The sequence below is a fragment of the Diadema antillarum genome, unplaced genomic scaffold, assembly GCF_040938485.1.
Source record: "Diadema antillarum isolate AM-2024a unplaced genomic scaffold, OU_Dant_1.0 scf00000049, whole genome shotgun sequence".
Lineage (NCBI taxonomy): Eukaryota > Metazoa > Echinodermata > Echinoidea > Diadematoida > Diadematidae > Diadema > Diadema antillarum.
This window is the reverse complement of record NW_027270938.1, coordinates 399,547-412,119: the sequence shown is the minus strand read 5'-3', so window position 1 is coordinate 412,119 and position 12,573 is coordinate 399,547. Positions and strand designations below refer to the sequence as shown.

Here is a 12,573-nt window from a genome sequence, read left to right as displayed (position 1 = left end):
ATGGACTGATGGTAATTGTAATGATACTTTATAGATTATATAAGCACTTTTTGATAGTGGAGTAAAAATGAGTTGGAGCTTTCAATCCTAGCAGGATTCTAGCTGGTATAAAAAAATGCTCAGGCCTCTTTTGACTCCACTCTCCTCAACTGGCTGGCTACTATTGGATAAGCAGTTTTTCAGCAGCTCTTTTGCCTCTTTTTGCCTGCTTTGTTTCTCAATATTCAAACAATCAGGTGCATATTGAATGTCTCCCAAAATGTTTCAAACCAATGTTGCTTCACTCACATTTTGACTATAACTGCTCTTCTTATCTTGCAAAATTTTACACTCTTGATGTAACAGCCCTACATGTCTTGTGAGTTCTTCACAAAATTTTACAAAGGTATTACAAAGCACAATGCAAAGAATTTAAAGACATTTTGGAAATTAAATATAGCAACAGCCTATCCCCAAATGTCATCAAAACCCTTCTCTCCTTAAAAAAACAAACAAACAAACAAACAAAGAAGGGATAATTTTCATCAGCAAAAGGTATTCAGCTGGCTGTGGTAGATATCCTACAGATTTTGCGATGCACAACACTGTATTTTTATTCTCAGTCATCTTACATGACATATGAGTAATCAGTACACACTAAAATGGAATGAAATAGAATAACATGCATGAGGAATGCATCATTTATCCTGACCTACTTGAGCAAGAAAAGCATTCACATCAAGTGCTTAGCACATGTATATCCATCCTTCTTTATATTTGTCCAGATACACACAACAAAAGTTTCAACCTATTCGGGACAATTTGATTTCTCTGGCTGACTATCTAATACTTTCCTGAAGCTATGAAGCTATCACTTGTTCATATCATAAAGGACAATAAGAACGTCACACACTTTGTAGTTCTCATACAGCATTCCTTTTATTGTGGAATGAAGGAAGGGATTTGAAGTAGAAATAACTCTAAGACATCACTGGTTTTAAACATGTGTTAAATATTCAATATTATACAAGTCCAAAGCAGTTTAATATGTTAACAATAAGAAAAGATATACCACTCTATCCCATGTGGTAAATAGATATAGCATGTCACTCTCTAAAGGGAATCTTTAATTCCAGTACCAGCAGCACAGTCAATTCTGTAATACAGTACATTTTATCAAGATAGAAATTTGTAATCAGCTGACAATTGTTATTGTAAACACAATGTACTATTGCAAGATATGTCTTTCTCATAGTAAAATCAACTCAGAGCTGACAAGGAGGTGATCTGATGGATTAAGTTCCTCGGGGAGAACATCTTCTATGAGATGCAGGGCTTCCAGAAACCAAGTTCTTGATAACATGGACAGCACTAGTAGACCCAACAAACTGACTGTAAAGTTAACGAGAGCCAGGTTGCGGCAGGATGAAGTTACAGTGCTGGAGGCAGGAGGCGAAGTGCAGATGACGTAGGTGCCTCCATGACGGGGCCAGAGGGAGAAGGGGACAAGTTCGGGTCATGCTGGAGCCCTGATGGCCGAGGGTGCGTGCCTCGAATCATGGCCAGCAGTACTATCTGCACCAGTGCCAGCAGAAGCTGCAGGCAGAAGAAGGCAAAGATCGCTCGCGCAAGGAGGTAACGACGATATGATCCTACACTGCACTCCCTGCAGTTTGGCAAGAGAGCAAAAGTTTTTGTTGCCCCCAGCAACGCACACACCACAGCGGCACGATCCATGAGGGCCGCAATCATACCCACAGTCTCCGCCCACTTCTCCGTAGTAAGTCCTCCGCGCCGCCTCGATTACGGCGGCTCGACGAGCAAGAATAACTTGTCTTTTTGTAGTTCACTGCATACTCCTCCCCCCAACCTCTCAGTTTGGTCCAGACGACACGGAAGTAGCGATTGCTGGACCAAAATCCTGTCTGGTCTGCTCACAAAACCTGGTGAGGCTGCCATTTGAGAAAGTCAAGGTAGACAAAGAAAAATAATGTTAATCTACAAGCTAATAGCTTACTGCCTTTTTCATGTGTTTCTTTCTTTCTTTCCTTGTTTCTTTGTTTCATCAATATCAAATTTACTATACAACACAACCACTGAAACTCTGTTTGAATGGACGATGAAAACTTGATAACCTGTATTCAATGCTAACAATTGGGGTTTTTTCCAGTCGTTTTTAAAGTGAATGCTCGTTACGTGTTTTTTTCCTTCTGGTGATAAGTTACACATGAATGACAATCAATTCACATGCTTTTGTGACTACATGTGATGTAAATGGCATCTGTGCTTGTTCATGATAATGGTATTTTCAGATCAGCTACTGACTTAAATGGCCAGCTGGCTTTCTGTTTAGAAATGACTTGTTACAGTAAAAACTGTTTCATGAGGGAAACTGAAGAAAATTTGATAACAAAATCCTTTACTATTACCCTCATCAAAGGTAAAGTTTTGACATACTTATGAGTTTCCCTCTACATCATCAGTCAATGTACACGACTATGACTAGACAAACTTGGCACAATGAGAATTGTCTTGTCTGATTTTTATTTTTTTTTAAGGTAGCATCAGGCAAGAGAAACGCCTGTTTTTGAAGTTGACAAGCTATCATTTAGTTGAAATACTGACTAAACAATTGATCACATCCCAGTTTATTCGGTAGCACAGCAGCAAGCATTATGATGCGATGAACAGAGAAAGAAAACATGGCTATACAAACACTGGCAGCACAAACAAGTAAATCAATGTTGCCATTTCCAGTGATGACTCCCAAGTGGGCGATTTGAGGTGATTCACTGGTACCTCATCCCCATACATCAAACAGGAACAACTTGTCACTGTCATTCATGATCAAGATGAGAGTCCATCATATGGCAGAAATTTAAACACACAGACACAGACAGACAGACGCACAAAACACAAGCACACACACATACACATACACAAAAATTTCCTTCCCCCTGGGTGTGCAGACTACATCACTCTGGGGGCACACACTTCAAATTCTTCAAAACATACGATTCATTTTTGCCACTCATGACTGAAATTCTCTCTCTCTCTCAAAAGAGAAAAAGCTGACTGCAGCGATGAGCCTGTCATATCTAGGAGGCCAGTCAGATGACAGGAGGGGCAGATCTCCCCATCCTAATCACAAAATGGTAAATGTGGATGAAACGTGACATCCCTGGATGTGGACAGGAGGAATACATCAGGTTACTACTGCAGGGTTATTTCAGATACACAAAGGGCTTTCAGCGGCTGTTCTGTGATTGCATAGCAACCAATAACTTTTCATCATCAACGCATCATACATCAGCACTACCCACTGTTGCATACTCAGGAAATACTGTCTCACATACACAGCCAAACTTACAGGTACAGATTATTTTAGACAGCAAAGCACTCTAATTCAAGTGAATAAATGGATCAATGGACTTTGTCCGTGGGTATGATTGTTAGTATAAAATGGGAATTAATCCAATGAAGACATTTTGATAGATTAATGGAGGCATGACAGAAACAAGAACAAGGAAATTGAAAAGAGGCCAGTAATCCCATTAAAGGGGAAAATAAGCTCACACAGACAAATTAAAAAGAGCCAGAAAGTTTCAGTGGTCGAGAGTAAAAGACATGCCTGGGTCCATCCCTCCCCATTTTACATCATCTTTCACCAGACAGCTTGGAAACTGTTTCATAACTGAGGGGAGACAAAACATCCTCATTCAGGCTGGCCCTTTTCCCAGGGACCCCCTCACACGAGGGAGATATATTGACTGGAGAAGGGAGCGGATGAAAAAACAGAGTGAAATGAAAAAAAAGTTGGGGCTTTGACATTCAAAAGTGACAGATAAGAGTGAGGGGCATTACGAATGAGCCTAATTAGGAGTCTAGACAATAGAATCTGGAGAATCTTTCTGGGGTATGATGGCTAAAGTTAGATAGTGGAGTAATCTTCCGAAATGGGATTTAAATGCCAGACAACTAGGGATTTGGAGGAAATGGAAAGCAGGGTGGATAACTTTGGACTCCATCTTGCCAACGAGATGATGATGGTGATAATAGCACAGAGATGATCGAGAAAAGAGCCACTCTTAATTGGTGGAGGAGTTTCCTCCTCGTGTTTTGCCACGTGAAGAGAGACTCCTTGTGTTTTCCAAGTAAGAAGAGAAAAATGGGAGGGACAGGCACAACAGGGGTGAACGCCACCTGACCCGGGACCAAGAAATGGATGGAGAAAAGGAAGGAGTAGAAACAAATGGGAGCAAGTGGTCAAAATCAGAGTGCGGAAAGGAAGAGAAGGTAAGTAAAGATCTCATCAATAGCTAAAATGAAATGTCTGTGTCATTCAATGTAATGAAAGAAAAAGAAAAAAATCAAGAAGAGGGGAAAGGGGGGGGGGGCTTGATGATCAGCTAAACTTCAAAACCAATCCAACTTTGATGCAACTTTCCTGCAGTGATGTATGATGGTACGAAACTAACTAAACTGCAATTACATTTCAGGGGTCGCACAAACAATCAAAATGTACTATTGTCTACCTGTATGGTGTCTACACAACCCATTTGAGGGGATGGTATTATGATGATTAAAATTTACAGTGTCATTTCCCTCTGTAGCTCTGCCAAATGTCCCTACAGGAACCAGATTCACCTTTTGTCTGCATTCCCTACCCATAAGAATGATATGATCAGAATGGATTGTGATATAGAGGAGAACACATTTCATTGAGGAGGGCATAATGACTGTACAGTATGTCCCCCAAAAAATTACAATCAAATTTTCGCACTGATAATACCCAAAATGATTAAACTGTCTAAATGCTACTTCAGGATCTTAGAATATAACATCTTCGCTCTATCTTACAGAAAACCCCATTCAATTTGGTTAAGTGGTCACAGAGAAATGTGGAATGTTCGAAAGCACGTCATGAGTCTGATTCTTCCAAGTTTAGCACTTCGATGCTTTTGTGTGTGAACACAAAAGACAAAACTTGGAAGGAAGATATTCTTGACATCCTCTACAAAATTTATCATTTCTCTTTGACCACTGAAGCAAAATCGAATGGGGTTTTCTGTAAGATGTGGGCAATGAGTTATAGTTTCATACCCTGAATTTGTATTTGGATTGATTCACTATTTTTTAAGATATCATTGCGAAGGGTCCCGCTGTAATTTTTTTTTTGGACATACAGTATAAGAGGTTGGTGCCCTCACCATATTGCTGAATGTGAATCCATCCAGGCCATAGTTGGCCACCTTCCAAGCATCGTCGTAGGCAGTCAGCTCCGACTCCACAGTAGGGTTCTTGGACTTGGCGTACTTCGGACACTTGTTCTGGGTGGAGAAGTAGCCCAGGTGGAAACCCTCCAGTGGACCCTCATAGTATACATAAGTGTTGAAGTCACCCAGGATTAAGGAATACTTGGGCTTCTTGTCTGCACATCACAAAAAGACAGATACCACAAAGAAAAGAGGGGAATATATGTCAGTTAAACATTGCTCTACAAACCCTATGATAACTAATCCATGCTAATTGAATGCATGAACTACCAGTGGTTCTGCTGCAACATACTGTATTTGTGATGGTATAATCAACATTTCAAGACAGCTTGCCATTGTCTCTGCTACCCTAATAAACTTTTGACCCCTTTTTGAGGCAAGCTTTCACCTACCATATGCGACAACATGCAAACCTATTCCACCCCGTAGACTCTGGGAACACTACACTCATTTTGGCTATAAAAAAAAAGAAAGAAAAAGAATGTTTAGAGAAAAAAACAAAATCCAAAAATTGACAACCAGTCATGTTTGCACCTGAGTGCTGTCTAGCACCATCAGCTTAAATTCCCTGAAAAAATATGGATGACTAGGTAAGTGCTGTAAGTCAATCAAATTCCAGGAAACAAGGTAAATAGCAGCTCTTCCTGCAAGAACCTGTAAAGAGAGCAAAGGCGGTGTGAAGATGAGACAGAGGGAGATTGGGGAACACATGTATCTTCTCATAACATGCCTTTCTCTCATCCAACCTTGAGGGGGTAAACCAATTACTTCACTGATTGCAAAGAAGCATGTCAAGACAGATGCTATTGTCGACTTTAGTCGAAATTCTATGGCAATGACATTTGTGTGTTCTCTCATATTCACAGATAGGATGTGCCATTTTTGTCCCGTCTTTGCCATTAAAAAAAAGAAGTGGTGGAGGGTATGGTGGGGGTTCCTGGAGACAATGAACCCCTACTGAACTCCCCGTCTTTCCCTGGGGAAGTGGGTCTGCAGACAGACCCATCCATCCCAAATTAGACTCAATGCATCACCGTGCCATACTATATCTTCCCCTGTAATCTCCAGCAAACTGTCGCCCAATAATGCCGGGGAAAAACAAAAGCTTTCCAAACACAGAAACTTGGGCTCTAAAACATGGAAACAAATATTACAGAATGCAGCTCAAGTATGGAGTGAGAATAATTATGGAGAGAGGTTCTCAAAGAAAATGAAGAGGACATTGACACTGCAGGACGCCACACATTGAAATAACCACAAATGGAAAAATGCAGAGCTGGAATGAACTACAAAAGAGCAACTTAAGTGACAGACAGGTTTGTCGAAGGTATCAAAGTTTGCTCTCCAATTAATACCTAAGAATTATTAAAGGAGGTAAAAGAAGAACTTTGGTTTGGTATATGGCCAGTGACATTTTTTTGTGCTTTTACTTTACAATCACAGACACCATAAAAAGTCACACAAATTTTCCAATAGGTAATTTCAGTCAACTTAGCTGATTTCGGGCTTTTGGTAGTGTGGTGTGTGTGTGTGTTTTTGGAGGGGGGGGGGTCAGAGTTACCCTTGATTTGATAGATGTTTGAAGTGTAGCAATAAATATGAGTAGTTAAGAGTGATGTACCTCTATTTGATGATTTTTGTAATCAAAAAAATAAATCTCTCCCTGTATTTTGATGTCTTTTCTTCTCTTGAACTCATTTTTTCTTCCCACTGTGTAATTACAATCTGAATAATGGTGATATGTGCGATAACAATGAGTTTAAAAGCTTTCATGGAGTTGTCTTTCTCCTATGATATTTTCATATTAATTTTTTTCTTCTCTCTCTTCTCATTATATATCTGAGTACATAAAGATACGGACTGAATGGAGAATTCTACATCTGTACATATTGGATGTAGACAGAGTAGCACATGAACATAGAATCATGATATGTTTATAAACATTTCGCTTGCACAACAATAATATCTGTGGTTCTGATAGTCTTTCATATCCTGTATATGCGACATGTTAGTGAGTCTAATTTTTCATGAATCGGGACTTCCCGACAATTTCGTGAGTGTTTAACTTCGTGATTGTGGAGTACAGTACTGAAGAGAGAAGCGTGTGTGTGCACATCAAATTCATGTCGGATCAGAGTTAATATTTTTGCATGATTTTAAATTTGCGAATGGCACCCGACTCATGAAATTCGCAAAACTAAAAAACCTCACAAAAATATTGGAAAATATACAGAATTCACCAAGAAACTAGACAAAGTCATGCCAATTAACAATGTCAAATAATGGAAAAGTTTGTTATAAACTGAGGGCGCTATCCAAAGTCCACACCATGTCATGCATCCCTGTCATCTAACAGACAATTACCGTACGAGCTGAAATTTCGTGGCGGTTTTATTTTCGCGAATCGCCTTGGAACCGCAAAATAACAACACATGAAAATAACAACACGTGAATAATAAGTTCAGTTAGACCCTCGCAAACCACAAAATTAACAAGAGGCGAAAATATCCTCCAAGTAGCAATTCGCAAAAATATCTGTACGTGAACATTTCAGCTCGTACAATAGTTCCACATCTTCAGTAGATAGCCTTCGATTCTCAGCCTTCCTGCCATATATTACTAATTACCGGCAGTAAAATCCAACGGACTGCAAAAAGGTGGCTTGTGGAAAACTAGAAGGGTTATTCCAAGTCTACTAGTGAGTTTACAGCCTTTTTATTCATAACAACATTGCACAAACATACAGGATTTGGCAATTGGAAAATTGCAGCGATTCTCAATAGGTAGTAAGATATCAAATGGTTCTTCAATCACACAATATACACGCACAACACAAACATACAAACATATGAACACGTAACTTATTGAATTATGTGTGTGTGTTACACACTAAATACATGTAAACATGTATGTATGTATGTATGCATGCATGTATGTATGTGTGTATGTGATTGTGTGTATGTGTCTACATGTTCAAATGGCATGTTATGGCCATAAATTGAATACTAAAATGTGTCCTCAGTGGGTGTCATAATTCATCCTCCTATGCAAACTCTGCTGGCTGGAAGCTCAGTTAATTGGGGTCCATGCCTTGAATTTGAAGCCCAGGACGTCCGCCTCCCCCCCCCCCCCCCCCCCCCATTTGGAGAATGTATCACTAGCTGTCTATTATCCCCATTCGAGGACCCTTCTTTGTAATTTACACAGAACATCACGGCCGGCGTAGATAAACCACGCGACCAGACTTTCCCTTTCCATCTCGTCCCTCTTTGGGCATAAATCAAAACCTCCCACCATTTCCCCCTGCCTGATGCAAGAATAACAAACATTAATTCCCGTTTCTCTGCCTCCACCGAAATCTGGGCAAACTGTGGTACTGTTCACCGCCCTTTTCTCTCTCTCTCCTCCCATCTCTTGGATCTCCTCTCAAGGGACTGATGCCATCACTCGCCAAATAGATGCTGAAGAAAAATTTTGGCTCACAGTAACTTGCAGCAGTGATTCTTCAAAATTACTTTCTGAGGTTGTTATGATCACATGAGACATTTTCATGACCCATGTGGGTGCTTTTCTCCAGAAAGCTGCAAGAGTTGTAGCCCACTGCAGAGTTAGCCCACTCCGTAATCCCATTAACGAAATTTTGAGAACTTTGGAGTAATATGAGTTCTACGAAAAGGGAGCCAATTTGCATAGGACCTCTTTTTAGTGAGAATCAGCCCTCTCTAGTGTGTTACTTTCGGTCCCTAGATGACAGTCCAACGAATTTATTTGAGAAATGAAAGGCAGTATGTCTCAAATGATTAGAGCACCTATACAAAAATAAACAAGCCTAATCTGCATTCAAGGAAGTACTTTATAACCATATGTCCCCTATAAAAATTACAGTGGTAGCCTCTGCAATGATAACTTCATAAATAATGAATCAATCCAAATACAATTTCAGGGTATAAAACTATAACTCATTGCCCACATCTTACAGAAAACCCCATCTGATTTGCTGCAGTGGTCAAAGAGAAATGAGAAGGTTTTGTAGACCATGTCAAGAATCCCTTTCCTCGAAATTCTGTCCATTGTGTTCACACATTTACACTGCAGTTTTGAGAGCATCAAGTGCATAACTTCGAAGAATCAGACCCATGACATGCTTTACAACAATCCACATTTCTCAATGAGCACTTAACCAAATTGAATGGGGTTTTCTGCAAAATAAAGCTATGATGTTACATTTTAAGACCCTGAAGTAGCATTGAGACAGTTTAATCATATTGGGAGTTATCAATGTGAAAATCCAATTGTAATTATTATTTTTTTTTTTATTTTTTTTTTTTTTTGGGGGGACATACTGTACTGGCTAAAAACTTATTTTCGTGAGGGTTTGATTTTCGGAATTATGCAAATCACTGTTGGGCCGCGAATTTAAGAGCACATGAAAATATCGCCACCTGATCTTGATTGCAGTAGGTACCTTTGTGCATTCAGTTGCATACTATTAAAGTACAAGTGCATTAATCCGTTGAAGACGAGTCCCGATAACACTTGGGCAAGTGTCTATGAAAATGTGTGTTGTAGCAAAATTAAACCATCCTCAACGGGTTAAAGGTCCTGTTTACCTTTGGTAACAGTGATTTCAAAAATGTTCAAGATATCATATTTGATGCATATGTGTAGGTCTGTTGTATCACAAAACATCCTATCATATGAATTTTTGCAATAAAGCCTAAAATATAAGGAGATATCAGTATTTTTCTCACTAAACCATAACTGTAGACGGTTCAGTCTGGCAACATCTTTACTATAACTATTGTTCACATTTTGTGTATTTAACAACACTTAACATTGATTATAAGGATTCACATTTTTACAGTGGTTGTTTCTATCCTAAACCTACATTTTAGAACTATTTTAAAGCACTAATGCTGGGTTTTTGTTTCATCTGCAAATGGTAAATTATGCCTTTAAAGTGGGGAGTGAACAGACAGACATTAGTGCACTTACAACAACCTCTGTGTCAAATCATGAAAACATCTCGTGAAAACGTCTGTGACCTCCTCATTCTTAAACATATCTTTACACAAAAACAACAGCTTTTACAGTAGTCTCTCATATCACACAACTGTGGAGTAATGTTGGCAGCGCATCTGGAAACTAAAACAGAGGTTTAAGACTCCCTGCACAGATGCCATTCTGAAATACGAAGTTCGGGACAGCACGTGAATGGAAGAGTGAGGCCAAACATCATCCAATCTTCTGCCTTGCCTGTCACAAATGTACCCTCCCCCGACACTCCGAATCTACCCCCTTCTTCATCTGCTCCCAGCCTTCACATCAGCCCATTAAATGCCCAATGGGTCGGGACAGCCTGCAGCAATTGCTACAATGTGAAGGGTCGAGGTTTGGACACTTGCACGCAATGAAGTATGACCTGATCTGCTCCTCTCTATTCTGGCCTCTTGCTGAGAAGAATGCAAACAACACATTAAACAGTCCTAATGGGTATTTCCCACCTTTGTCTGTCAAACATTTGGGTTTTTTTTTGGTCAATACCAGGGTTCCTGCACCTCTTACAAAATTACATTCCCCTTTTCCATGACTTCTCCATGTAAAATTTTAAAAATCCAAGACGTTTTTTTGGACAGTAACTTCATGAAAACCTATGTGGTTGGTGTTGAATAAATGGAAATCACTATTAGATAAATAGTCTCCATGTTAAGTGTCAGTGTGCATACAATGAAATATTTTCCTTAAAAAAATAATATTGCAAAAAAGAAAATCACTAAATGCAAAAGAAATATATAAAAATTGATTAATTTCCATTAATTTTCCATAATATACTTATAATACTGCATTTTCTATGACTTTTCCAAGCCTGGAAGAGCATTTTCAAAATTCCATGACTCTTCCAGGTTTTCCATGATTAGGGGAACCCTGCAATACTTTGTCAAACTTTGGAGTAGAGGATGATGATTTGTAGAATTTAATTCAATACAGATTCCTTATTGATCTAAAAAAAAAAAAAATCATAAGATAAACAGGCTACGGTACTTGTCAACACTTGATAATATTATAGATAAGAAACAAGTGCTGAGATGGATCTATTATTTTAGTATAGAGCCCTAAAGCTTACTAATCAAGCATACATTCCAAATATGATAACCCTATAAGAGCAAGAATATGTTTGAAGTTTAAACTGTGAAATGACATGAAATTTATTCATATTCCACATAGTGGACATTATATCATATATATACAGAGTACGATATAAACAAAATATTGTGACTTTTTTTTTGGGGGGGGGGGATACAATCACAAATGTGGAGGGGACTACTAAGAAGCGCTGCTTGTAAAATGTAGACCCCCTATGAAATGCAGACAAATATGATATCAAAGAAAAGGCAAAGTTTAAACTTTGCTATATCATTCTGTTTTTGCTAGTGTACGAGCAAACAAAATTTTAACCTTAACTACGTCATCCAATGGCCTTCACATAATCATGCACGTGCACACACACACACACCCACACACACACACACACATACACACACACACACACACACATCTGCAGTTGTGTCCAGTAAGTCTTGAGCATCAGATGGCGTGATGATGTCTTACAAAAGCACTGATGAGATACTTTTCCCCATTAAAATCAAGAACATGTCCTGCTGATTTCTGGCCTACCCAATCAAACACATTTTAGGTTTGGACAAACAACTGACTCACAGTCACTGCACAACATCAATATCACCAACTCTTTAAAGGGGCATAGTCCCGGTAGTGTAGAGGGCGCTGTTGATGATACTGCCGATCACCGTTAGCATTGATACAAAGATTACCGAAGTTGAGCTGTCGTCAAGAGTAAAGTGCGTAGGTGTTGCTAAGTAACGTTGCCTTCGTTGTCTTCTCTGTGCATCGCGCAGTCTGTAGTAATGCCAGGGTGCGTGCATGTGTGCTTGTTATTATGACATCACAAAAGAAGTTTGCTAGAGCTGTCATCCCCCTCAGCCGAATCATGAGCCGAACTGTGATCGGACCACTGACTACAGTGGATCGGACTTCTTCGGACTCGGGGAAGTGGGCCAAAGCGTAAGCGCTAAAGAGGAGTCGATAGTGTAGGTCTCTATAGGAAACTTGCGCCGTGCGCCCGCGTACGCATTTGACTAAAACACCGGACTATGCACCTTTAACAAGCACACCTACACATTCATACACTTACCCTGTCTTTCCGTTGTCCTCCTACTCCCTGTTCTCCCCTCCCCCTACCCCCCCCCTTTCTCCTCCCCCTCCCCCACACTCATTGTCAGTATTTCCAAACAGGCCAAAA

At 39.7% G+C, this 12,573-nt stretch overlaps 1 pseudogene; it reads right to left on the bottom strand.

Moving 5' to 3' along the window:
- Positions 1 to 1,228: 1,228 nt before the first annotated feature.
- The window catches only part of LOC139715430 (uncharacterized), a 104,323-nt pseudogene continuing 92,978 nt past the window's right edge, over positions 1,229 to 12,573 (bottom strand).